This window comes from Gopherus evgoodei, chromosome 22 (assembly GCF_007399415.2).
Source record: "Gopherus evgoodei ecotype Sinaloan lineage chromosome 22, rGopEvg1_v1.p, whole genome shotgun sequence".
Taxonomy (NCBI): Eukaryota; Metazoa; Chordata; order Testudines; family Testudinidae; genus Gopherus; species Gopherus evgoodei.
Window position 1 is genome coordinate 2,240,122 of NC_044343.1, and position 26,879 is coordinate 2,267,000.

The window sequence follows — 26,879 nt, forward strand, 5'->3', positions numbered from 1 at the left end:
AAAGAATCCTTTTTCTTCTGATCCCCTGTAATAAAGGTGTGAAAGCAGAGAAGTGCAGTGATGGAATGAATGTTTATTTTCTGGCGCATGTCACCTACCCATGGGCTATGACTACAGAATGTTAATATCCCGCTACATGGCGGGGGTTTTGCACTTTTAGTAGTGGGTCAGATGTCACCAGCTACGGAGCCTTGGGCTGGGTCAATAGTGGAGAGGAGCCCTCTAAAGATCAACCAACTCCTTCAAAACTAGAGTGAGTCTTCCCTTGGCAACAGTACCCCAACTCCAATTTAGAAAGCCTGAAACTGTCTATGGAAGAGGGTTGGTTTTGACAAAAATCTCCCAATCCAGCGGTTCTCAAAGTGTGGGTCGCCAGGGCTGGCATTAGACTTTCGGGGGCTGAAGCTGAAGCCTGAGGGCTTCAGCCCTGGATGGTGTGGCTGAGGTTATAGGCCCCTCACCTGGGGCTGATACCCTTGTGTTTTGGCTTGGGTCCCCCCTCTGGGGGTTGTGTAGTAATGTTTGTTGTCAGAAGGGGTCACAGTACAATGAAGTTTGACAACCCATGTCTTGATCCAACAAAAGTTTTTGAAATCAAAATCTCCCTTTTTGACATTTTCAAAATGATGTTTTGTTTTGGAATTTTACTTCATTTACACTTTTAAAAGGTCAAACTGAAATGACATATTTTACTTGGCATGTGAGAAATGTTTTTGGCTGATCAGTTTGTAAAATTTTGATACTATGATTTTTGTTCATCCTGGGAAGATGGTGGTTGTATTTTGTTTTTTGTTTTTTTAAACAAAAAAATTCTTAGGGGATGGGAAAACCATTTCCCTCCCAGCTGTGCTCTTGACTCCATGTGGTTATGAATGAGCTCATGACACTCCTAAAAGAGTCAGGGTATTAACCTTTAGCAGGCTGGTCCATATTCTAACTCAGGTCACTAAACTGGGCCTCCCTCAATTCTTCTGGCAGTTTTTCAATTCTTCACTTCCTGCCCTAAAAGTACTGTTCAGTACTGCTCAACAGCTGCTGTGCTCCACACGGCACATGGTAGTGGAATGCAGCGTGATCCCTCTATCTTTTATCTACCTTGCCGAGTGGTTTGGGAGGCTCATTCAGTGTTTTTAAAGCACTCAAAATCTGTGCATGAACAGTGCTACAGAAATGCAAAGTGATGTTATTCCTTGATGTGCTTAATATTTGTTAATAATACCTTACATTTCCACTGCCTCTTCTATCCAAGGATCTTAAATCACTTATCTTAACAAATGACTCCTCACAGAACCACTCAGGAAGTATTATTTGCACAGAGCGATTGTACTTTCCTTAAAATCACGTAGGGAGTCTTTGCCAGAGCTGGGAATGGAACCCAGGAATTCTGTCTCCTCTTCCTCTGCTCCAACCATGAGAGTGCTCTCTTTCCATGCTCTCTGGATGGAGAATGTGCAACAGAGGGGGCATTACCCTCCGAACCTGTTCAGATTTGAGAGCAGGCTGGCCCCTGACAGCACAGATGTTCCAGCACTCCAATGATTAAGTATCATAAATTGGAAACAAGGGGTCTGGGGCTAGGGAGCATTAGGAGTTATGTCTAGTGTGGTGATGCTGACAGGCCCCAGCAGCGGATCGGAGCCCCATTGTGTTAGGTACTGTACCACTGGCACAAAGACGCTGCCTGCCCCAGAGAGCTCACGCTGTTAATATGAGATAAGTGGCTACTGCCTGGCAGAAGGGGTGTAAGGAGTTGCTGCTGCATGATAACGTGGTCGCAGCACACCAGCTGCCGGGCTCTTGTCGAGCTTTGCGCAGGCGTCCCAGCACAGAGGAGTTTGAAGGAGGGCAAGGAGGTGGCTTTGTGAACGTTTACAGGGAGTGTCTTCCCTGTGGGTTGGGTGGCCGGGGAGAAAGCACAAAGGTGCTTGTTTGAAAACAACTGAGTTAAGTCCCATAACCTGGGAACAAAACAGGTGTTCTGGGCCAACTGGCATTGTTTCTCAACCTCACACGTACCTCACAGTGCCCCGTCTCTGGGCCGTGCCCACATGGAAACCGAGAGCCTCTTTTCTGCCCGGGCAGTGCATCCCCTCGGCCCAGCAGTGGGGCGAGCTTTGCACAGTGGACGACCTCCTCCTCCTTCCTGCATTGCTTTTGCTGTTCCTTTGGGGACAATTTTTTGGTGGTGGCTGCAGAGTGTAATGATGTGGGTGCTTTGCCTTTGCTGGGCAACAGGCTGCTCTGAGGCTCTGCCCCTGCCAGCTGTCCCGAGTCTTTCCCCATAGACACTGAGGGTGTGCGCCCTGGCACGAGTAACTCAGAGGCAGCCTCCTTTGTGAGGGTGTCTTCAGGCTTCTTCAGGTTTTCACTCAGCTCTGGACCAAATCTCCTTTGTTTCTCCAATGCTAGATGCTGCTGATTAGAATCTCCGTCCTTTCGACCTTCAAATTCCTTCCCAGATGGTCTGTGTCTGTTGCCTTCAGCCAGTGGTCCCCCGCTTGGTGCGTTGGGATTGCTGGGGATGGTCTCACAGGTCAATGTTTCACCTCGATCCATGGAGCTCTGAGTGGTGTCACTGGCTCTTGTATCTGAAACCTTTGGGTCTTCCTCGGAGCACCCGCTGCATTGGACGCTGGCATCACAGCTGCTTCCTGCCCTCCCTTCTGTGTTACCCGGTTGAGAACTGGCACTGCGGGGTGGCTGGTAGCATGGGAGCTCGCCATACGTTCTGTAGCAGGGGAAGTAGCCGGTGGAGACAGCGGAGTCGCTCAGGATGGAATCCTCATCTAAGAGGCAGCAGCTCTCTGAGTCCCCAGAGCTGTTCTCAGGGTGTTCTGGCCTGGAGAACGGGGAGGTGGTTTTATCCTCTGTCTCGAAACTGTGTGAGATCGAGCCCAGCTGGAAGGCAGAAACAAGCCAGTTCAGACAATATGATTGTCCTCGAACCACACCTGCCTTTGACAAGATACTGGCTAAGCACCCCCACTTATTGCTTCTTTTCATCAGGCCCAAGCCTGCGACTTTCCTCCCTTACTACGCATACCACCCCATGGAAGCCTGTGGGCCAAATTTGCCATTGCTGTGAGCAGTGGTAACTCTAATCTTTGTTTTCTGCCCTAAACTGCTGGAGAAGGTGGTAGTGAAACTGGTTTAGCCCAGAGGTGGCTGCATTGGGGGTGGTAAGCAAAACAATTCCTCTTTGTAACTTGCATTGTAGCTTGTAGAGCTGTTTGGGATCATTTGAGACAAAAGGTGCTATCTACGTGTCAGGCGTTTATTGTTATAACCATAATCTCCCTGCACTAAAGTGTTATGCTCCTGTTGACGAGGTGAATTCCTTCATATCGATCTAACCAGTGCGGTGCCTTGGAACTGTTAATGCATATTATCCTTGCAACTCCCCTGTGAGTTAAGGAAGTGCTTTCCCCATGGGGCCGGTCTTTAACCCTATGATCACCGTTGCCTTCTCTTTAGTTTGTCTGTATATACTCCATGGGAGGGGCATAACCCAATAGACACTACTTTTTCTTGCCTGTTTTTTCAGATGGATTTGTTTGCCAAACATGATTGTATTGAAGCCTTCGACCAATATCTACCTTCCTCCCTACCTAGTTGCTCTGCCCTTCCTCACTGGAGTATCTGAGCACCTCCCCAAAAGATACTGGGAATGGCCGAGCCATTACACACAGAATCTGTTCTCCCATGTTCAGTATTCTCACACCTCTTGTCAAACTGTCTGTAATGGGCCATCTTGATTATCACTACAAAAGTTTTTTCTCTTAATTAATTAGCCTTTTTGAGTGGTAGGACAACTCCCACCTTTTCTCTGTATGTGTATATATATCTCCTTACTATATGTTCCATTCTATGCATCTGATGAAGTGGGTTTTAGCCCACAAAAGCTTATGCTCAAATACATTTGTTAGTCTCTATGGTGCCACAAGTACTCCTGTTCTTTTTGCAGATACAGACTAACACAGCCGCCACACTGAAACCTAACAAAAGAAACAGGGTACCTCACTCATTCTGGACTCCAGCTGTTCCTCTGTATTGTTCGTGAATGGCGTCCAAAGCTCCTGGTATGCACCGTCACCAGAAATCTTCATTGCCAGTCCTGAACATCCATCTGCAGTGATGTTGCCTGGGACATCTTGGTGTGGTTCCCCTTCCTCCTCCTCTTCTTCCTCACCCATCTCATGCAGCTATGGAACAGAAACATGAGGAAGGATAAGAATCACAGACCAATCCTTTCCCCATTTTGCCTTCCATTCGCCTTCCAGCATGTTTGAGAACTGCCATGGCCATCAAAGGAAAGGAGAACTTGTGTAGAGCAATGACTCCTAGCCCATGGCTCTCAAATCCAGGACCTGATGTGCAGCTCCTGCTGGTCTGGTCAGTGAAGTGAGAGAGAGAGAGAGTGTGTGTGCGCGTGCCCACATGTGCAAAGGGTAAGTCACATATGAAGCACCGAGCAAACTAACCAGTGCTGTGGAAGCAACTTGATATCTTTCCTGATGGAGATGAGCAAAGGGGCCTCAACAATCCCCTGTCCAGCAGCCAGATGGTAGATAACACATTAGACAAAGACAGAGTCATCCCACTCCGACATTGCAGGGCAGCATTTGCACCCTGACATCCCAGCAATCTGCAAATATGTCCTGTCACAACCACCCCCCATCCTGACACCAACAGTGTAACACGATATCGGGGCTTCTCCCTGGGATTAGTCTCTGGGTGTGTGATTCTGCCTAAAAGCAGCGAAACAGCTTCATCTGAGGGCTGTGCAAAAGGACGTGGCCCCTGTTTATAGGGAATTGACCCAACAGTCTTTTATTTGCTTTCAGTGGTTTCCAACCCTTACATTTCGGAACCAGAAAACTCAAAACAAAGCTCAGTCTAAGCCACCAGTTTCACTTGGCCTCCCCCTGAAATCAGATCTAAGATCAGGCTCACTGAGACATCCCTTCTCTTCCCCACTCCTCATTTAAATTTGGCAATGGAAGCTTTGCTTGGCAAGATGGGGCCTCACTGTCATAGTGGGGAAAATTCCAAACCTATGTGGATGCTCAGCCCATCACTTGAAATTTATATATATGTACATTTATTATCCTAAATAACCTGACATGAGCTATGCCCAAAAGCATGCACCTGCTGCCTCCTCTTTTCTGCCAAGGCAGAGCTCCTCCTATCTGTGGGATGACTGGACTTTCTCTGCATTAGCTACACAAACCCCATCATGAATAGAGAGGATTCTTGCACTGGGGTACTGTACCAGAGCAAAGAGCAAATGTGTCTCTGAAATATTTCTTACTCCTCCCCATCCTGTTGTCAAGATGAGGGGGAGTGGAGCTGGGGAACAGAATTTCTATGAACTGCTGTGTAGCCCCAACCACTGTCTGCTGCACTTTGGTGATCTCCCCAGAGAATCCTTGCCCAGTGGATGGGCTGGCTATTATGTTTTCCTTGTTCCCTGGCTGAGCTATCTGAGTGTGCACCTGCCTACCTCTCCCTCCTCAGTGCTGCATTATAAAGAGATACAGCTCCACCTACCCATCCAAAATCAAGCAAAGATATATACACTGGCTTCTGCTGCGGCTGGCTTCCTTCACCCTCCTTGCATGCTCCGCTTTCCTCATGGAGCTTGCATTTGTTCTCTATCCCAGGCTCCTCTTTATGGCCATAACCATCTCCATCCTTGTGCCATTTGTATTCAGCAACAAATTCCTGATGTACAAAGGACACAGTGTAAGAGTCGCTCTGCTTTAAATCTGGAGCTACCTCCTCCCTTCCTATCACCCAGGGTTTTCCCTTCCTCACTTCCCCTTCTACACAGAGAGAATCTATACTACGAATGATCCAGCAGCTCCAGTGGAGTGATTCTGCAGGATGTCTTTGCCAGGTAAGCTATTCAGCAAAGGAGCAGGAAGGTCCAGTGAGGTACGAGCAACATGGGCAGAATCATTTCATGGGACCTGGCAGCTGAATTGAGTGAAAGAGTTTTGGCCACCAGTGTAAAGTAATTAGAACCCTGAGATCCCAGACTAATGAGAAAGAGGAGGGACGTTTGAGCTCCTGTGAAAGGACCAGTGACCAGTACCTCTCTTCTCTCCACAGAGTCTGCTAGACTGTTACTCTGATGGGATTCTTCATCTGCACTTAATGGGCTTGTCAACCTCACATCCCTTCTGGTACGAAAGGTGTTTTTTCCAGTTGGTGGTTTCTTGAAAGTGTCCTCAGAGTCACCTATTAATATTTCAGGGAACTGTGGAGAGAGGAATTAGGCACATCAGCTAAGTGGGCCTGGAGGAGATACTTTGGGAGAAGATTTTTCTGTATGCTTCCCAGATGTGTGAGACAGAATGAAGGAGGATGCTGCTGGATTGCATCCCAAACAGGAAGATTTGAGGTTACAAAAAACATCTCAGATCCAATGAAAGTGGCTGCAATTTCCATTGACTTTGGCAGGGTTGCATCCACTTACTTGAGGGCTAAATTTGCTTCATTATGGCTAAGGACACAGTCAACCAGGCCAATTAGAATAAAGAACTGACCTGAATGTTCACCCCAAACTCAAACCGTAGTATTCCCCAGAGCCAAGACAGTTTGGTAACTTTTCATTTTCACGTCTGGCTACGTCTCCTGGGCTGAGGCGAGACCAGAAACAGGATGGAAATATTGCCAGAGAGGTTAGTCACTAGGTAATCCCGAGACAGAACTAGAAGCCTAAGACAAAACCATGTTCTTGGGAGCCCGTGGCGTTATTACTATTGGAAGGAGTTTGTGATGAATTCCGGTTGGCTGCTTCTCCATACAGAACTCTGCAATTTTTTGAGGTTTCCCCATCTCTGTTTATCATCCTGTAAAGTCCTGTTGGGGACAGAGTGGAGAAAGTGTCCATCCCAGTCCTCCCGGGGATCATTTCCAACTGTGTTTGTAAAAATGCAACTTGCTCTAATATTACATTGGTAAGATGGGCAAATAAGGGATGATGGGACTGTCGTTTGCTTGATCCCCCACATCCTATGGGGAATAATTGTTTTTAAGAGGCAGGTAGAAAGCCAGAATAAAGAGCCATGTTCATGCCCGGAGTAACTCCACTGCCTGTAGGGAGGAATTTGACCCACAGTGTTTAAAATGCAGAATTTTCTAGCCAAACATCCATAAAGATTGCTGGGTTTTTGGTTAATAGTCTCTGTATCTGTTTTAGGTTGAATGTAATAGACAATGTACTTACCATCTTTCCTGCCATGCCTCTGAGGGGACTGAGGGACTTGGTCTTAAAATGGTATAACTGTAAGGAATGTTCTTGTGGGGCTTGTTTCTCGCTAACTCCTTGAAGCAGCCCACCCTTGAATTTTGTCTACAAAACAGAAGTCAACATCTCTTTGTCCCTGCTGGCTGAGTTCCCCTCCAGGCTCTGTCCAGCCTGCGGAGGGGACAACTAAGCGAAAATTCCAACACGACATCATAAAGGTTCTGAGCGCATCCCCAGGGGATGACACAATAAGCAGATGTCAGGCAAGATGTTCCTACGGAAACCAGCAAAGGCAGGCTTACACCTCCAAATTTAGGTCTTGAGACAGATTTCAAAAAGCCTAAAGATCTGGGATGCTCCAGATCTGGGGGTCTGGCTGAGCCTGTATTTGAGGTAAAGGGACCACTTGCAAAATTCAGCCCTGGATCCAGGTTTGGATCCAAAGCGCAGGAGTGTTTGGATGGGGGGAAGAGGGGGGTTGGTTTGTGGCCATCTCCAGAAATCAAATTGTGAACAAACCCAACTCATTCCAACCCAAGCGTGGCACAGCCACATGGTTTATTGTTAGATTTAGACATTCAGACGGGATCAGTGATTGCATCAACGGGTTTTCAGAGATGGGCCTTCAGGGAGCAGCCACATTGTCTGGCCCTTTTCACCCTAGGAATCACAGAGTTTCTAGGCAACTGTTCAGGAATGCTCTTGATTGAGCCCTTTTGCCTCTGCTGAAATGTGTAACCAATACAGTTATGCAGCAGTACAATACAAACAGCTTCTGAGACCCATAGCCCGATGTACTTGTCAGAAGTTCTCTGGAAATCCATGAGCAGGGAAATAGAGCAACAGATTAAGAACATAAGAAAGTCCAAACTGGGTCAGACCAAGGGTCCATCTAGCTCAGTATCTTGATTTCTGACTGGCCAATGCCAAGTGCTTCACAGGGAATGAAGAGAACATGCAATCATTCAGTGATTCATCCATTGTTGTCTGCTCCCAGCTTCTGGCAAACAGAGGCTAGGGACACTCAGAGCATGGGATTGCATCCCTGACCATCCTGGCTAATAGCCATTGATGGGCCCTATCCTCCAAGGCCAGAAGGGGGCCATTTTGCTCATCTAGTCTGACACCCCCCAAACACACACACAGATAACACAGGCCTCCCAACATAGTTCCTAGAGCAGATCTTTCAGAAAAACATCCAGTCTTGATTTACAAATTGCCAGTGATGGAGAATTCCCCACCACCCTTGGGTAAGTTGTTTCCATGGTTAATTACTCTCACTGTTATAAATTTACATCTTATTTCTGCTTCAACTTCCAGCCACTGGATCGTGTTATATCTTTCTCTGCTAGACTGAAGAGCCCACTATTAAATATTTCTTCCCATGTAGATGCTTACAGTCTATTATCTAATTGCCCCTTTACTTTCTCTTCGTTAAGCTAATTAGATTGAGGTCTTTGAGTGTATCACCCTAAGGCAGGTTTTCTAACTCTTTAATCATTCTTGTGTCTCTTCTCTGAACTGTCTCCGATTTATCAACATCCTTCTTGAACTGGGGGCACTACAACTGGACACAGGATTCCAGCAGCAGTTCCACCAGTGCCAAATATAGAGGTAATAAAACCCCTCTCCCTGTGAGAGTCGCCGCTTTATACATCCCAGTTTGCATTACCTTTTTTGGCCACAGCGTTGCAATGGCTGCTCATGTTCAGATGTCTTTCTACTACAGCCCACAAACCCTTTTCTCACTCACTGCCTCCCAGGACAGAGCTCCCCAGCCTGTAAATGTGGCCTGCAGTCTTTGTTCCTAGATGTACCCAGTTAAATGGAGATGTATTAAAACACATGGTTTGCTTGCGCACCGTTTACCAAGTGATCCTACAGCTCGGTAGCAGGGGTCTGTCCCCTTCATTATTTCTCCATTCCTCCACTTTCGTGTCATCTGCAAACTTGATCAGCGATAATTTTGTTTTCTTCCAGGTCATTGATAAAAATGTTAAATAGTGCAAGGCCATGAACCGGGGCGGAGACCCAGCATCACCCTCTCCACCTCGGGGTCAAAGGGGACTGACTGGCTCAGGGGATCAAGAATGGAATCTGCAGCGTTATTTTTCCAGGTTGCCATTTCACTTCCCACCTGGGTTGCGAGAGGCTCCTGGTCAGTTCCCTCTGCGGGCTCCTCTGTGGCTCCTGTATGAATGAGCTGGTGGGTCTCAGTCTATTTCCTAGGCGATTAAAACCCACATCACACACTAAAATCCCCACCTGCACTGGCAGACTGTGCAAAGAGGCCACCGACTGAATGGACCATGGAGACTGAACTCCTGTTCTCCTCAGGGTGCGTCTGCCCTGGGGAATTCCAGACATGTAAGTTCCCTTTGCTCCCCCCGCTCTCCCTTGAATGGCAGTGGAAGCTGTAGATAGGATTGGACGTTATTACCATCACCTTGGCTAACCACAGGTGGGGATAAATTTGGGAGGAGCCTGCCCTGCTGCTGCCCCTGCTCTGTGGATAAACAGAGGACATCAGGCTCCAAATCTGCCAAGCCAGTACCCTTCCCCAGCCACTAAATGAATTTTAAAGTGAGTCCTGGCTACGATTCAGTGAAGAAGAACGGGACCAATGAGGGGATGGAACTAGATATGATATTGCAGCCACACGCCCTTTAGCCCAGCTGGACCCATCGCTGAGTTCTGGGGTGCTCCTCCCATCTCTGACCATGGGGCCCCAGGGACACATAAGGAAGCCTTTATTCTACTAAGGGCTTTCACCCCTTCCATTGCTAGTTGATGGGGGTTTATTTTGCGTGGAAGGTCTTCTCACAACAATCTCATATTCCCCAGCTGGGAAAGCAGCTTTCAGACCATGGGAAGGTGGAAAGTTAAATTTATCACCTGAGAAATCAGCTTGACTAGAGCTACAGAGACAGATGCAGCAGGGAAAGGGGCCTGTGTCCGAGACTGGCTCCTGCCTTACACCAAATAACAAAAGGATCTTCAGGGCCAAGAGATGGTTGATCTGTCAGGTTATTGACTAAAGGGCAGGAGGCACAATTTATAAGGGGAGGAACAAATCAAGTGGACCTTTATCTTGTGATCGAGAGCAGGGGTCTGGGAGCTAAGACCCTTGGGTGCCATTCCTACCTCTGCTTCTAACTTGCTGTGTGATTTTGTGTGAGTCACTCTGCCTCTCAGTGTCTCTGGTTTCCCATCTGTAACACAGGGATAATCCTACTTCCTTACTTCACAACGGGGAGGCCTAAAGGTGCTTTGAGATCCTCTGATGAGAAGTGCTGCTGAAATGCAACGTGGAATCATCAAAAAAGCAACTTGGCCATTGAAATGGCCTCTCCAGAGGGTACGACCCCCATCTCCACCCTGCTGTGTTTCTGTGACCCCTGCACTTTCAGTTCTTCTTTTTAGAGCCCCAGGCTGGCCAGTTATCATGATTTTATTGCAAGCTTGTGATCTTTGGTCTTATCCTTAAAGCCCCAGCTCCCAGAGTCATTGGATTACAAGAGAATCTCAGCTTTCAGTTTGTTTCAGTAAGTTTCTAGCCCTCTTGGTGGCAGAGAAAAGCTTGAAATGATGCCCTCTCCAGGCCCAGGCACCACCAAACACAAAATGTATTACTTTAAAATCTCATGAGTTTTAAACCAATCTCATGATTTGGAGGAGGGGGATAGAACTCATGATTTGGGGTTGGCATGACAGAAGCCCTGTAATCATGACAGCAAAAATGCAGATAGTTGTGCTCAGAAAGGAGAAAAGCAATTATATAAACTCCTGAAGCAAACGAGGATCTGTTTCCTGACTGTACTGTTCCTCCTCCCACTCCAGTTCTGCTAGAGACAGATTCCTCAACAATCTGGCCAAAGTACATCCCCCTCAGGTCAGAGGGTGCAAACTGCTGGATTTATTGGAAAGCACCTCCCGGAATGCAAACAAGTGAGAGCTGCATGAGCCACCAGCTGTCTACACCAGATGCGATGCCTAGTGGGTAGAGCACTGGACTAGAACTCAGGAGACATGGATCTGCCCCAGTCTACGGGGTGACCTTGGGCAAGTCACTTCCCTTGTGTGTGTCTGTCTAAAACAGGCCCAGCAACACTGACCACTTTGTAAAGAGCTTTGCGATCTGCAGGTGAACAGCGCGCTATAATTTATTGTGGTGCTGCTCTCTGAGTCCAGTTTAATTTACCTCAGGGTCTATACAGGAGTTCCAGCTGCTTTCATGGCCTTTAACGTGTATACCAGAACCAGGCGTACAACATCCCGATGAGCTGGCGAAGAAACCAGACCAGTATCCCTGCACAGATACAAAATTTGTATCTACATCCGATCCGCAATCTGCAGACATGGTCCGCGGATATCTCAGATTTGCAGGGCTCTAGAAATAATGCCCAGAATGATAGAATACTTGACACCTGTCCACCTCAAGTTCCTCCATCCATGCACTCCGCCACCCCCTTATCTAAAGGCTGAGGAAATCAGTGGCTCTGCAGCATACCTTGTAGGGTGACAAATCTAGCCTCTGTTGGACCAAACCCTAACCCACGGACCCCCTGTGGGAAACCCTAAAGCGACAGCCAAGGCAGACTGCAGTAAGCAGGGCAACTGGGGCCCCACTGTGTGGGTGAGGGGTCCTCTAGGCTTCCCTTCCCTATCCTGATGGGGAGCCCCAGTGCAGGGCGTCACTGCTACCCAACTCCTATGCAATTTCATTGCTCTAGCCTGCTGTATTTGCTGCAAATTTCAGCCTCGCCACACGCCCGCTGGTCAGTGACTGAGTACATGGGGGTAGGACGCAGCGGGTGCTCCAAGGAACAGGACAAGCTCTGCTGACTCAGCCTAGGTCCCTGAGAAGGTCCTAGGAACTGCTGTCCTGAATGGCCCTTCCTGCCCAAGCTCTGGCTTCAGATGTTAATAAATGTCTCTGTGATCCTAGGCAAATAAGTACAGCCAGAGCTGGCCTTCAAGGTTCACAGCATGCCTGTCTCCTCTGCTCTGATGACAGGGTTTGTCTCTGGCAGGGGGTCTCAGAAGTGCTCCTGGAGGGTATGTAATTGGCAGGAGTAGCCCAGTAACATAGCATATAACCATGTTTATAGGGACTTTCTCTCTCAGCTGCAGAAGCTGCCTGAATTCGAGTTTTGCCTCCCTATGTTCCTCTTACAGATGTAGTTTGAAGCAGTGTTCCTCTTTGCTGTCCTGAATTGGTTCTCCACCCCAGGGGTGGCTGCATTTTGGGAGCATGTGAAGTGATTCCCCTATACTTTGTGAAAAGTGCTTTGGGATCCTTTGGATTGAAAGTCACTATAGAAATCTGAGATACTGGTTCTGTCCAAAACCCTAAAGGAAGCCCTGAATTCCAGGCATTATGCAGTAATTTGCTGATTCAGAACTGATTGCCAGCTTTGCATCCAGTCCATAGACCTCAGCTTTGAAAGCATTTGCTTTCCATATTAAGCCCTTTGTTATCAGCCCTAATTCTCTCCCAGGCTCACCGTTTATCTTTGTTTATCAGGGCTGGAAAATTAAATTGAACGGGATCTTCCGATGTTCCAGAGCATGTGGGATGTCAACATGCTTTGGAATTGTTTGTCCAACAGGGACGGCACTTTCTGTTCTGTTTTCCAGGAGTTGGCTCACTCACCTGAGCAGTGAGACTAGCAGCTTGTTACTCTGAACCTTTCATCTTGGGCTATCCACACACTTGACAAAGACAGAGTGTCACAGCAGCCTCGTGAGACCCAGATTATTCTCTCTCTTTTACTAATAAATAAAATAGTTGTATTACATCAATTTTATAGGCATCTTTTATCCAGAGATCTCTAGCACTTGACAAAAGTGAGTTAGTGCCATTATCCTTATGGGGAAACTGAGGCACTGAGTGGGGAAAGTGATTTGCCCAATGGCACACAGTGAGTCAGCAATGGAACCCCAAAGTCCTAGCTCCCAGCCCACTGCATTAGACCCTGGAGCATGCACCCCCCTCAGACAGATGGAGAACTGAGATGCAAAGTCATTTGCCCAGTGAGTCTGTGGCAGAGCTAATTCCTATTCAGTTCTAAATTATTGTTGTTATTTATTTCGGATGGTCAGGCCTGGCAGAATTTGATTTTTATTTTTTATAATTTTGATGGCTAATATGGATGTTTATTTTTAAGCTTTCCCCCCCATTTTTATTGATTTATATTTGCACAGTTGTGGGAAATTATGGGGGAGATCAGACAGTAGAAGGGGGTCAGACAATTATTTAATGAGAGTGGACATTGAGATTCAAAAGTTTAAAGCTTTATAACGGTTGAAACACAAATTGCAGCATCACGTAGCAAAATAGCCTTAAATCAAACTCAAGCAGCATTTTTCTTTCTTTGCCTATCTGTAAATTTCTATTATCATGGATGGAAATATTATTTTAATTGGTTTATGTTTGTATGGTGAAAATGACATTTACTGACAAAACTCTAAACCTTCCACGCCTACTTATGATGTATTACAGTGGTTGAGATCAGGGCCCCGTTGTGCTAGGCCCTGTGCTGACACCATGAGAGACAGTCCCTGACTCAAAGACCATATCTGTTTCAAGCTGGATACAGGGTATCTCCCCGCAAAATACACCATTTAACTCCATCCTGGCTGACAGAGCCCTGAGACACCTGACACTTTTTTACAATTTGCAACATGGTACATCTTGTCATGCGGTTGAAGCCTCGTTGAATTGTACTCCATGCCCTGTCCTAGTACTGTTGTGAAGATCTTATCATGTCAAAACAATTCCAGCTCTTGGCTAATCCTGTGTGGAATCTGCAATTCCACACTTGAAGTCGGCACTGCAGCTCTTATTCGGATTGATTGTTTTCACCTGACCTTGCAGCTTGATTTGAGAGAATGTGTATGTCATTGAAGGGAGAGGCAGGATGGCCATAAATGAGAAAACAAGATCACTCTGTCCTAAATTCTGCTTTACCTGAATTTCCTTTGGGGATGGCAGAAAACAAGAGATCAACTGAAAGAAACTCACACGACAAATACCCACTGAACTAAAGTTACTAGATCCTATTGCCATGGGTCAGGGACTATGTTATGGGACAATGCCTAGCACAATGAGGCCCTAACTGGGGACTCCAGGCACTATTGCAAACCAAATAAATAACCACACCGAGTCCTCGAATGCCCCACTCCTGGAATTAAGCCTGGGGTTCTTCTTTTTTGTTTTTGTCTGAGTTGTAAAGCATTTGCACTACACATCACACTGCAGTAAAGCAAACAGCACTGAACAGCTTGTGAACTAGGGTGAGCAGAGCACAGCTTAGGGAGTGGGGTGCAGCACAGTGTGGCTCCATGAATTGGGAGAGTGAGGTCACAGTGAGTGGGCACCGTGATCCATTGTATGGTGCAAGGTTGCACCACCAGCATGATGCAGCGCAGTACATGTAGTGAGTAAGATCCTGTGAAGAACATGCAGTAAGCTAGTCATCCAGTTCCAGACTGCAATGCCTGGAGCAGTGAGCAGTGTGCACTACGGGCAGCGAGGGGCGGGAAAGCCCAGCGCAAGGTGCCTGCCTGGTGCAGTGGGAGATGGTCAGGGAGGGGTGGGTGAGGCGGGCAGGCAGTGTCTGGTGCATTGTGGAGTGCGGGGATGTGTGAAGGGAAGGCAGTGTCTGTGCATGGTGCAGTGCTGGGGGGGGTGAAGGGCAGGCAGTGTCTGTGCAGGGTGCAGTGCTGGGGAGTGAAGGGCAGGCACTGTCTGTGCAGGGTGCAGTGCTGGGGGGTGAAGGGCAGCCAGTGTCTGTGCAGGGTGCAGGGCTGGGGGGTGAAGGGCAGGCAATGTCTGTGCAGGGTGCAGTGCTGGGGGGTGAAGGGCAGGCAGTGTATGTGCAGGGTGCAGTGCTGGGGGTGAAGGGCAGGCAGTGTCTGTGCAGGGTGCAGTGCTGGGGGGTGAAGGGCAGGCAGTGTCTGTGCAGGGTGCAGTGCTGGGGGGTGAAGGGCAGGCAGTGTCTGTGCAGGGTGCAGTGCTGGGGGGTGAAGGGCAGGCAGTGTCTGTGCAGGGTACAGTAGGGGAGGGGGGGTGAAGGGCAGGCAGTGTCTGTGCAGGGTGCAGTGCTGGGGGGGTGAAGGGCAGGCAGTGTCTGTGCAGGGTGCAGTGCTGGGGGGGTGAAAGGCAGGCAGTGTCTGTGCAGGGTGCAGTGCTGGGGGTGAAGGGCAGGCAGTGTCTGTGCAGGGTGCAGTGCTGGGGGGGTGAAGGGCAGGCAGTGTCTGTGCAGGGTGCAGTGCTGGGGGGGTGAAGGGCAGGCAGTGTCTGTGCAGGGTGCAGTGCTGGGGGTGAAGGGCAGGCAGTGTCTGTGCAGGGTGCAGTGCTGGGGGGGTGAAGGGCAGGCAGTGTCTGTGCAGGGTGCAGTGCTGGGGGTGAAGGGCAGGCAGTGTCTGTGCAGGATGCAGTGCTGGGGGTGAAGGGCAGGCAGTGTCTGTGCAGGGTGCAGTGCTGGGGGTGAAGGGCAGGGAGTGTCTGTGCAAGGTGCAGTGCTGGGGGGGTGAAGGGCAGGCAGTGTCTGTGCAGGGTGCAGTGCTGGGGGTGAAGGGCAGGCAGTGTCTGTGCAGCGTGCAGTGCTGGGGGGTGAAGGGCAGGCAGTGTCTGTGCAGGGTCCAAGGCTGGGGGGGTGAAGGGCAGGCAGTGTCTGTGCAGGGTGCAGTGCTGGGGGGTGAAGGGCAGGCAGTGTCTGTGCAAGGTGCAGTGCGGGGGGGTGAAGGGCAGGCAGTGTCTGTGCAGGGTGCAGTGCGGGGGGGTGAAGGGCAGGCAGTGTCTGTGCAGGGTGCAGTGCTGGGGGGTGAAGGGCAGGCAGTGTCTGTGCAGGGTGCAGTGCTGGGGGGGGAGGGCAGGCAGTGTCTGTGCAGGGTGCAGTGTTGGGGGTGAAGGGCAGGCAGTGTCTGTGCAGGGTGCAGTGCTGGGGGGGTGAAGGGCAGGCAGTGTCTGTGCAGGGTGCAGTGCTGGGGGTGAAGGGCAGGCAGTGTCTGTGCAGCGTGCAGTGCTGGGGGGTGAAGGGCAGGCAGTGTCTGTGCAGGGTCCAAGGCTGGGGGGGTGAAGGGCAGGCAGTGTCTGTGCAGGGTGCAGTGCTGGGGGGTGAAGGGCAGGCAGTGTCTGTGCAAGGTGCAGTGCGGGGGGGTGAAGGGCAGGCAGTGTCTGTGCAGGGTGCAGTGCGGGGGGGTGAAGGGCAGGCAGTGTCTGTGCAGGGTGCAGTGCTGGGGGGGGAGGGCAGGCAGTGTCTGTGCAGGGTACAGTAGGGGAGGGGGGTGGGCAATAGAGGGTGCAGTGGGGAAGGCAGTGACCAAAGCAGTGAGGAGCAGGCAGTGCAGGGGGCTGAGCCCAAGAAGGGGGGCAGGGCCCAGCGAGGGGGGCGGGGCAGGGGGCAATACAAGGGGCAGCGCCCAGCACACGCAGGCGAACGCAGAAGCCAACACCCCCCTGTCTCACCCCCCACCCCTCCCCTTCGCTGATTGGCTGACGAAGCTGTCCGTCTTTGGGGTTGCTGCCATTCATCGGGCAGAATGCCGCCCCCGCCCCTCAGCCTCAGCACTGATTGGTGGTTGGGAGTGGAGCCCCGCCCAGCGCCTACGGCAGCGCGGGGGACCCAAGAGGCCGCGGCCACAGCGGCAGCGCGGAGACGCAGCTGGAGAGCAGAGCGGGCCCGAGCCGAGCCGGTGAGTGCGGCGCTTCGCTGGGGGAGGGGAGACTGGAGCCCCCCCGCGCTTGTGGGGTCCCCCCGGCTGCCCCCCTCCCCCAGCCCCGAATGGGGGTGAACCCCCCGGCTGCCCCCCTCACCCCCCATTGGGGGAGGGGATCTCCCTGGCTGCCCCGCTCCCCGCGCTTGTGGGGTCCCCCCGGCTGCCCCCCTTCCCCCATCCCTGAACGGGGGGTGTCCCCCCGGCTGCCCCCCTCCCCCTCCCCGAATGGGGGGTGTCCCCCTGGATGCCCCACCCCCTGCGCTTGTGGGGTCCATTGGCTGCCCTGCCCCCCAGCCCTGGATGGGGGGTGTCCCTGGCTGTCCCCTCCCCCCAGTATTGTATTGGGGCAGTGCTGGCTGCCCCCCGTTGCTGGAGGGGGAAAGCCCCCGGCTGGGGGTAGCCGCCCGCTACCTGCAGAGGAGCCAGGTGAGTAACTGCCCCTGGGCTCTGGTGTAACCGCAGCCCCTCTGGGGGATGGGGGGTAACAGTCTGGCCCTCTCCCCCTCCCACCACAGCACCCTGTGGGGCTCAGAGCCCCTGAGCAGCTGGGGGGGCAGCCGGCAGCCTGCTGTGGGGCATCCCCCCAGCTGTCACCTAGGGCCCCGCGCTCGCCAGGAGGCTGGTGCCTCTGCTGTCGCCCAGCTCCCCTTCTGGCTCAGCTGGGGCCCAGTGGGTGCTAAGGGCTGAGAGGGGGAGCAGCACCTGCAGGGATCCAACACCAGCGTGGGAAGCCCCTGCTCCGTGCGTGGGGGAGTTGCACCCTGTCCCAGCATTCTGCTCTCAGGGGAAAACCTGAAACCTTCTCGCTTCCATTTCTGAGTTATGTGGGACCCTGAAGTATGAGTTAGGGGCGTTCCTGATGCACCCATTTTCCTCCCTCATTATGGGACAAGCCCCCCCACCCCCATGAATTAGCTCCGTGATATTGTGTAAATATTCCTTTGACCTTCCTTCATTGGTGCCCCTGTGTTAGGGGACAGAGCTGGCTTGTGGGTCAGAGGGATCAGATCGCTGGCTCTGTCAGCCTGGAGCATGCAAGCTCTGCTCTCTTGTTGTCTTTCTACTGGTGGTAAAGCATCTTAGTGTGCATTTGGGGGACACTTTGCAATGTTTCCCACCCACCCTCTCTTCCCTCTTCTTTTGTCTTTGGTTCAATGATCAGGTGATAAGCTTCATAGTGTTTTTTAACTTCCTGTCAAATTTGGCAATAGAAGGGTAAAGCTGAGTTACTGGGCTGGTCAGTTGGCCAACAACTAGGAATAATTTCTTCCTGGACTTCTCAGATGCAGTGTATTAAGAGGAGATAGTGAGCAAATGTATTGACTTGATATAATTCCGTTCTCTCTTCCCTTCCCCCATGGTCTTCTGATGGTAAAAGGCCTACTTGCTATTCCTGTTCTTGCCACCAGCAAGTTTCTGCACAAACAATGTGTGTTTAAGGGGCACAGTTTCCCTGTTAATGTCACGTTTAACACTTTAAAACCAAATCTGAAAACATAATACATCAGATACAGAAATCTTCTTCATCAGGTGTCTGTTCCTTAAATATGATCATCTCAAAGCTCTGTTCAAGCCAAATACTCCTTCAGAGATGTGTTTCCAGACCACCAGATGAGTGCATTTTTGTAAGCTGAAATAAATGTGGGAAGAATATGGGGTTAGATGTTATTACTCAGGGACAGATGCTGGAGGGCTAGAAAGTAACACATGGAGAACTGAGTGCTCTGAATCTCTCCTCCCTTTATCTCACTCTAGTTTAGCCACTTCCCTGGCTCTGCCTCCAAATATGGAAGTGGGAAAACATGCTCAAACTAGTCTTAAAGGTGGAACAAAACAAAAAAAACAACAACAAAAAACAGGATATGCTGGAAAGGGTCATGTAAGTTAATCAGTGCCATGTTATCACTTTTATGCTTCTGCTGAATGTGCTAGGTACTACGTTAAAGGTGTAATCATTACTGCTATTACGTTATAAAATGTCAAGCTTCTAGACAATTGCTCTCTTGGGTAGTGCTGAGGGTTTAAAGATGTAACTGCATTCATTAACTTCATTACCAACAGGAATATGCTAGTCAGCTAGCTTAAAAATGTGGATTGAAGTTAGTTGCATCCTTGTGCTTCACAATCTCTTAATATGCAAGGCTTTTTCTGGAGGTTGTTTGTGTGGTTAGTTAATTTGGAATGTTTTGGAAACATGTTTTTTTGTTTATTTTTTAATGGCTGAAGTGATGAGGGGAACCAGAGGTATCTGTAGTCAGTGGATGTTACAAAATAACAGAGAAGAGAGTCTGTATTGTAAGGGTTTCTAGAGGGCTGGTATGACTCATTTGCAATCTAAAAATGAATGCAGTTAAAAATGATCCGATTGGAAAATTTTGGCCTAATTTCTATGTTTAACAAAGTGGTCACTGAATTTAGGTGCCTAGTTTGAAACACCAGAGCTGGGTTGTCAGAGGCACAGAGTCTCTGCACATCTCATTGCCTTCTGCTGGAATTGTGGGTGCTTGGCATTTTTCTGGAAATCAGCCAATCACACTGAATCCCTCCCCCCCACCCCTCCATCTTTGCAGTCTCTCTCAATCAGCTCTCCCTGAGTTTTCCCCTGTACTTCAGCAGGAACTCTGTATACAGATGACAGGGTCCTTGGGGCAGAGAGAGCACCAGCTTTGACATCTTGCTGGCCCCAGGCCGGTTTCACAGCCTCTGTCACAGTCACATCTTTACACTGCAGCAGCTGTTCACAATGGCTGTACTCTGACTTAGGCAGGGCCAGGGCCACCTGAAGGCAAGGTGTTTCATAGATGTACTGTACCTGGCATGCCGACTGTAAGGGGTTAAAGAAAATACAATGCCAGGTGGCCAGTGCTGATTTGAAATGTGTATTGTTACCTCTTGAAGCAGATTACCATGGGCTTAATACGGACCAGGCCAAACAAATGTAGTGTTCGGAAAGGTCCAGGAACCAGTCACCTTTCCCTTGGTAATTCTGCTGCTAAATATACCCAGCTGACCAACGCTTTAGATGTACTTCTCTTTCTCATGTAAAACTGGCACTAATACCTTAATGCTGCTGATGTGCTTTCCTTCTTCAAATTGTGGTAGAAGTATTAACTGTTGCAATTCTGCAGGGAATGGAAGGTGTTTTCCCCGCTTTGTAGAGGGGATGAGCAGAAACATGGTTTGTGAAACTTGGAGTAAATTGTATAACCCCAAACCCAGGCAGATTTACTTTTAGACATCTGGAGTTCCTTGCTCCCAGATCTGCTCTTAATCCACTGGACCTTGCTGTCATGCACGACAGTCAAAATATGATTTGCCATTATGTCAAATTTTGGGCCTACCAAGCTGGATGTATCTTAACAGCGTTGTACAAGGTGCTTTGCTTAGGCAGGACGGATCTTAAGTTCACGGTAGCAACTTAATATAAGGTGCGCAATAGTGGGCTTAAAACGAACTGAAATAATTGGATCCAGCTAAAGTTCAGACCACGTATGCAACGTGAAATAGCTTAACTATTGAGAAATAAGGAAAATGTTTTTGTTAAGGCACATCCACTTCAGTTTTGCTTTAATGAGGTAAGACTGAGTTAATGTTTTATCATCTTGAGCTCTGACACACACAAATAAATGTGGGTTTTAAGGCAGAGGCTCTGATGATCAAAGCTGTTGCACTGAAATAGCTCCTGATGAAGAGTGCAAGTGTTTAGACCAGCAGTGCTTGTATTCCAGTCAGTAACAGTAAGGAAAGGGGGAAACTCTTTGCTTATAGCTACTTCGGGATCTTCTTTTCTAGTCCCTCACCTCCAGACTCTCTCTGTGTAGACGCTGCAAGGTTTTTCTGCATAGTATCTTTAAGCTACAACCTTTCCTTTCCATCCACTCAGGTAAAATTCTCATGCTGCTGCCAAGATTATTCTCCTAGCCCATTGCTTTGACCAGGTCACCCCTCTTTGCACCCCTCCATTGGCTCCCCCTTCTCCATTGGTTCATACCATAAGCTGATTGAATTAACTTACAAAACCCTTCATAGCCTGTCCCCAAGCTCCCTGCCATCTCTCCGTAACTATCGAAATGTTGACTCCTGCCTCTAGTCGGTCCATGATGGCCGCCTGTATCGTTCCCTTGTTAAATTTTTAAACGAGCACCTTTGTGCTTTCTTCCAAAGGCCACACAGCCATGTTCTAAGCCATTTTAATTGGAATTGATCTAAGCCTAGACCACCAAGTATTATTTCTATTACTATAGGAACCCTAGTAGTGGACCAGGTAAAAAGCAAGTGTCTAGACAGCTGTTAGGATGAGCTCATACCTATCAACTATGTGTCAGTCTTGTAACATTTGCCAGCCTGTATTCTCTCTCTGTGCCCTCACTGCTCACCCTAACAAACCCTCTGCCTCCTCCCGGCTCGGGGCTTGGCGCCTCTTCCCCTTCTGTCTCTGGAACTGCATTCCATGGGCCAAGAGCCTCCATCTCCTCCCCAAAACTCCTCTCTCCAGGCTAGCTTTCTGCTGCCTCTGTTCCCATCCTTCTGCTCGTACCTGGCTTCATGCCTAATTCACCAGCAGAGATTTGATGCTGACAAGATAAATCTGAAACAAACAGATCCCATCAAATGTCTTAACTTTTGCCCTCCTTGCATTGCATGTAAGCTCTGCAGGGCAAGGGGTGTGTTGACTTATGCTGCAAAGCACCAGGCGTGCCTCTGGAGTTGTAAAACCTCATTTGTCTTGTGGTAACAATTCAGGGTATGGTGAGTGAGTGACATAAGAACGGCTGTACTGGGTCAGACCAAAGGTCCATCTAGCCCAGTATCTGTCTACCGACAGTGGCCAATGCCAGGTGCCCCAGAGGGAGTGAAGCTAACAGGCAATGATCAAGTGATCTCTCTCCTGCCATCTATCTCCATCCTTTGATGAACAGAGGCTAGGGACACCATTCTTTACCCTTCCTGGCTAATAGCCATTTATGGACTTAGCCACCATGAATTTATCCAGTTCCCTTTTAAACATTGTTATAGTCCTAGCCTTCACAACCTCCTCAGGTCAGGAGTTCCACAAGTTAACTGTGCACTGTGTGAAGAAGAACTTCCTTTTTGTTTTAAACCTGCTACCTATCAATTTCATTTGGTGACCCCTAGTTCTTGTATTATGGGAATAAGTAAATAACTTTTCCTTATCCACTTTCTCCATACCACTCATGATTTTATATACCTCTGTCATATCCCCCCTTAGTCTCCTCTTTTCCAAGCTGAAGAGGCCTAGCCTCTTTAATCTCTCCTCGTATGGGACCCTCTCCAAACCCCTAATCATTTGAGTTGCCCTTTTCTGAACCCTGGCGTTACATTTGTTGGCAGCTTTGTCATATCGCCCTCATGTCGCTTGTGATACATTTCCTCAACTGTGTTCTTGTCTCCTGCCTTTTTGCAAAGGAAATACCCCGCACTAGGGTGGCAGGCAGGGGCGACAGACGCTCTCTCAAACTGGGTGTGGGGGGGATCGGCACCCAGACTGTGGCCCTTCCCCCACATCGCCCCTTCCCTGCAGACCCTGTCCCTTGCTTGCTTCCTTCCAGCTCCTCCGTGTTGCTCACCCTTACAGTCAGTAAAAAGTGATGGGGCCATGGCCCCCAGATCCCCCCATGTGTCAGTGCCCCTGGTGGCAGGGATGTTGTAAGTCAGGGCTGAGGTTGGTTGATTTTCCATCCAATCAGTGGGAAGGTTGCATTTGCTTGACCAGAGTGTTGCAGACTTCTGGGTGATTTCCTTTCTCTCATTTTCTGTGGCGATGATTCTGTGAGAAAGGAGTGTTCTCCAGTGGAGAGAGTGTACTCCTTCCCCTTCATCGTCTGGCTCCTCAGATTTCCCTAATCAATTAATTTCTCCCCCTCCCAATTCAACGGGGTTGCTTATTTGTCTTGCAGCAAAGAACTGGTCTCCAGTCTTTGGTTAGAGCAGGTATTGTGAGGAGTTCCCAGCTGCACTTCAGAGAATCAGTTGTGGTCTCTTAAGTTGCCAACTTTTCTGTTTTGTGGAACAGGCGTTCTGAGCTCGGTTCAAACGTGAGTCCTGGACAACACTGACTAGCACAGTTGGCTTCATTACTAAGCTTTTTAAGTAACTGTTCCCCAATGGCCAGTGACTTTCTCTCAGTTCAAGCTTGATAGTCTAAAACCACGTAAGGAATTTTTATCTCCTTTCTCATATGTCATCGTCCTGGTTGGAATAATGTTGCCTCTTTGGCAGTAGAGGAAAACAAGCAGCATTTGCCTGTACTTTGGAACTGGGAAGATACGTTTCCAGTAACGAAAGGTCCGTTCAGTGATTTATTAATGAATCACTGAAGAGTGCATTCATATTGTGCTAAAAAACATCAGTGCAAACTGCTAAAAGGATGAAATTCCATGAACTTTTCAGGCTTTATGCATCAGGGTCAAGTTTGTACGTAAGACTTGTAGACTTAAGGTCAGAAGGGACCATTATGGTCATCTAGTCTGATCTCCTGCACAATGCAGGCCACAGAATCTCACCCACCCACTCCTGTAACAAACCCCTAACCTATGTCTGAGTTACTGAAGCCCTCAAATCGTGGTTTAAAGACCTCAAGGTGCAGAGAATCCTCCTGTGCAGTGTGGGGCCCGGGTCACTTGCTGGAAGGAGAAAAACCTCCAGGGCCTCTGCCATTCTTCCCTGGAGGAAAATTCCTTCCCGACACCAAATATGGCGATCGATTAAACCCTGAGCCTGTGGGCAAGACTCACCAGCCAGCACCCAGGAAAGAATTATCTGTAGTAACTCAGATCCCACCCCATCTAACATCCCATCACAGACCACTGGGCATATTTACCTGCTAATAATCAAAGATCAATTAATTGCCAAAATTAGGCTATCCTGTCAGATCTGTATTTGGACTGACGCTGCAGTCCAAGTCTATGGAGTGAGCTCTTTCACAGCTGGCTTGACAAATGTGAAAATCAATGAGGCTTTCACTGAAGGAGGGAATTAGGGCTAGTCTGCACTGGCCGCAGGAGTGCTTTAATGTGCCTTGTGTGGTTGCGGTGCAGCACTGCAAGAGAGCTCTCCCAGCGCTCTAAAACACCTACCTCCCCAAGGGGCGCAGCTACCAGCGCTGGTGCACTGTTTGCATGCCACTTTGCAGCACTGCAATTGGCTGTGCTCGGGGGGGGTGTTTTTCACACCCCTGAGCAAGAAAGTTGCAGCACTGTAAATTGCCAGTGTAGACAAGCCTTCAGCCTCTGGCGTTTCAGCTATTACCACACCCCTTTTTTGGTCAAGCTCAATTACTCAGTTTTACAACTGAGGCATACCTAATCAATTGACTTCCCTGACTGATGTTGAGTAACTTCAGTTAAGTGTTCACTTCGCCTGGGAAAATGTGTGCAAAGTGAGTGCCCATAAACTAAGATGGGGAGGAATGGTCATCGGTGAGATTTTGAACAACAGGAACTAAGTAGTTATTGGTCAATGAGTGAGACTGACACTTCTGAATAGAACTTGCCCAGCCTTGTAGCAGTGGGAGCTATGTATGTAACTTTCCTTGCGTCCAAATGAAATTCCACCCTGATGTGAAATCCTACGTCAGATAGTGTTTATATTATGGTAGTGCCTAGAGGCCATAATCAGGTTCACAGTCCTGTTGTTTTCAGTGCCGTATCCTCATGTAAGGAGATGTGGTTCCCTCCTTGAGAAGCTTACAGTCTGAAAAACTACCCCAAAGGGATGGGAGAAGAGGAGACGCAAACACAATACTTATAGCAAAAACAGGTGTTAGTCCTAGGGTATTGGTTAAATTTTAACATAGGCAAAATAGCTCATGGCAGACCATTGTCGTCGATGGCGCCTGCAGCTGAACTTTTCCAAGATGGTTTCTAATGTATTTCATCTGCGTAATGCAAGTGCAAGCCACAAGCTAAACATTTTCCTCAACAGCCAACACCTGCGGCACGATCCAAACCCAGTTTACTTTGGTGTGACGTTGGATTGGTCATTAACATACTGCAACCACTTGAGGAAGACGGCAGCTCAAGGTCAGCTCTTGGAACACCCTGCTCAGAAAATTGACTGGCTCAACCTAGGGTGTGAGCACTCGGACGCTTAGAACATCAGCCCTTGCCCGTTGCTGTTCAGCAGCAGAGCACTGTTGTTCTGTCTGGCATCGCTCATCTCACAGGAGGCTGGTCGATGTAGAGCTTAACAAACCCATGTGTACTGGTACCAGAACTTTATGGGCAACTCCATCGCCATGGCTACCAATACTTAGAATTGCCCCATATTCACTGTGAGAGAGCCTGTGTCGTGGTGCTGGCCAAGCTCCATGAGAACAACGATCTGCCTTTGTACACAGACCTCTTCCACCCCCGCCAGCTCACCTGTCATCTAGATGCCTTTTATGGTCACTTATGCCACCACACGACACGATGGTGGAATCTGCTTGGCGCACCAAGTGGTCACTGACGACAGTCGTTCATCAGGCTCTCATCACAGACCCAGCCCTCTGTCCACCACGCTTTGATCTGCCAAGGTACCGGTGGTCGTCTTTGACCCAGTTTCGGACAGCGCAGCTGTGCGGCCAGTCTCTTTCAATGGGATTTTTCTAATGATCTGCAATGCAGCTGTGGTCAAGTTCAGACTGTCGTATATCCTTGACGAACCCCCCATGGACTTTTTCCGATGGCGGGCTGCCAGCTCTCCACCTGGCTGCTGAGAACACCATCAAATGGCTGGGCATGTTGCCTATGTTAGCTCAGCATATGCACAATTACCTCCTGCCTCCTAAATGCCTCTGCAGCTTCAGCTGAATGCAGTATTTGTCATTTATGGATCTAAGCTAATACGGAGCCCACACAAAACGCGTTGGTCTGTGTGTGGTACCTGCATCTCGGTAGTGGGTAAAGTTAATCTGTGTCTATGGATATACGTTTATAAGGTACTTTGCAATTCTTGGGGGTGAATGGCATGTTGTAGGTGTGAATTATTAAACTCCATTTTGTGAATTTGTGTTGGAAAAACTAGCAGCAATTTCGTTCCAATCTCCCTTTGTCACTGGCCATCTACTTCTGAGCTTTAAATATAGAATGAAATGCCTTCTAGGTCCCTGCATGTCTTGTGCCTGTTACTCCTAATGGCTGCTTACCACCTTCAGACCTGCTTTTCTTCAATCACTGCACCTGCTGAGGATCAATCACAACTGTATTTCTGGGTGTTTACAGCATTTTTTGTGGCACAAAGCCACAGTAACTCTTAACTGCTGGAAAAACGCAACTAACTTGTAATGCACTGCTTGTCTTGCTGCTCTTGTGAAATGGAATCTGTGCACATGGGACGCATGTCTCTGTTGGCCAGAGCAGCATGGTTAGGCCACTGCTCGTCAGTCAGAACTCAGTGTCCAGTGTTCGAGACCATTTCCATAGTCACCACTGGCATTCTCCAAGCTGAAAGCAAGGGTTTCTTAGAAAATAACCACAGCTGACATGCAGCTAGCTGACACTGCTGAGCATTTGCTTTGTAATATCTCTGCTATTCACACTGAAGTAATTGACGTTCTATTAGAAATTTGTGTGTCCTGCAATGGATCTAAGCTCCTGTGGGGATTTTTAGGGCAAATGTGTTTTGGCAATGACAGGCTGCAAGCCAGTTTGTGTGTGCTGGATGCCTGGTCATCTGCTATATTCTGACCACAGTAGTAAATGTGTAAACTGGAATAGCAAAGTCTGCTTTTATGATTACCAGGGTGTCAGAGTGCTTAAGAGCAGCTGGGCACTGCAAAATCTGTGCACAGCATCAGAACAGCTGTGTTAGTGAAGCAGTGAACAGATATCTGCCATGTGAGTGTCTTTGTGATCAGTGCAGGATTAGCTCTTGCCAGGGGGCCAAGAAGAGGAAA

General features: G+C 49.0%; 1 protein-coding gene across 2 annotated transcripts in view; it reads left to right on the top strand.

Moving 5' to 3' along the window:
* The first annotated feature begins 16,880 nt into the window (after positions 1 to 16,880).
* Positions 16,881 to 26,879, top strand: part of SLC25A42 (solute carrier family 25 member 42) — a 30,123-nt gene continuing 20,124 nt past the window's right edge. The window contains exon 1 of one of the 2 annotated variants that reach the window (XM_030540375.1): positions 16,881 to 16,957. The gene's annotated coding sequence lies outside the window, so the exon portion shown is untranslated. The remainder of the gene's footprint in view (positions 16,958 to 26,879) is intronic. The other variant, XM_030540376.1, reaches the window with a different exon arrangement.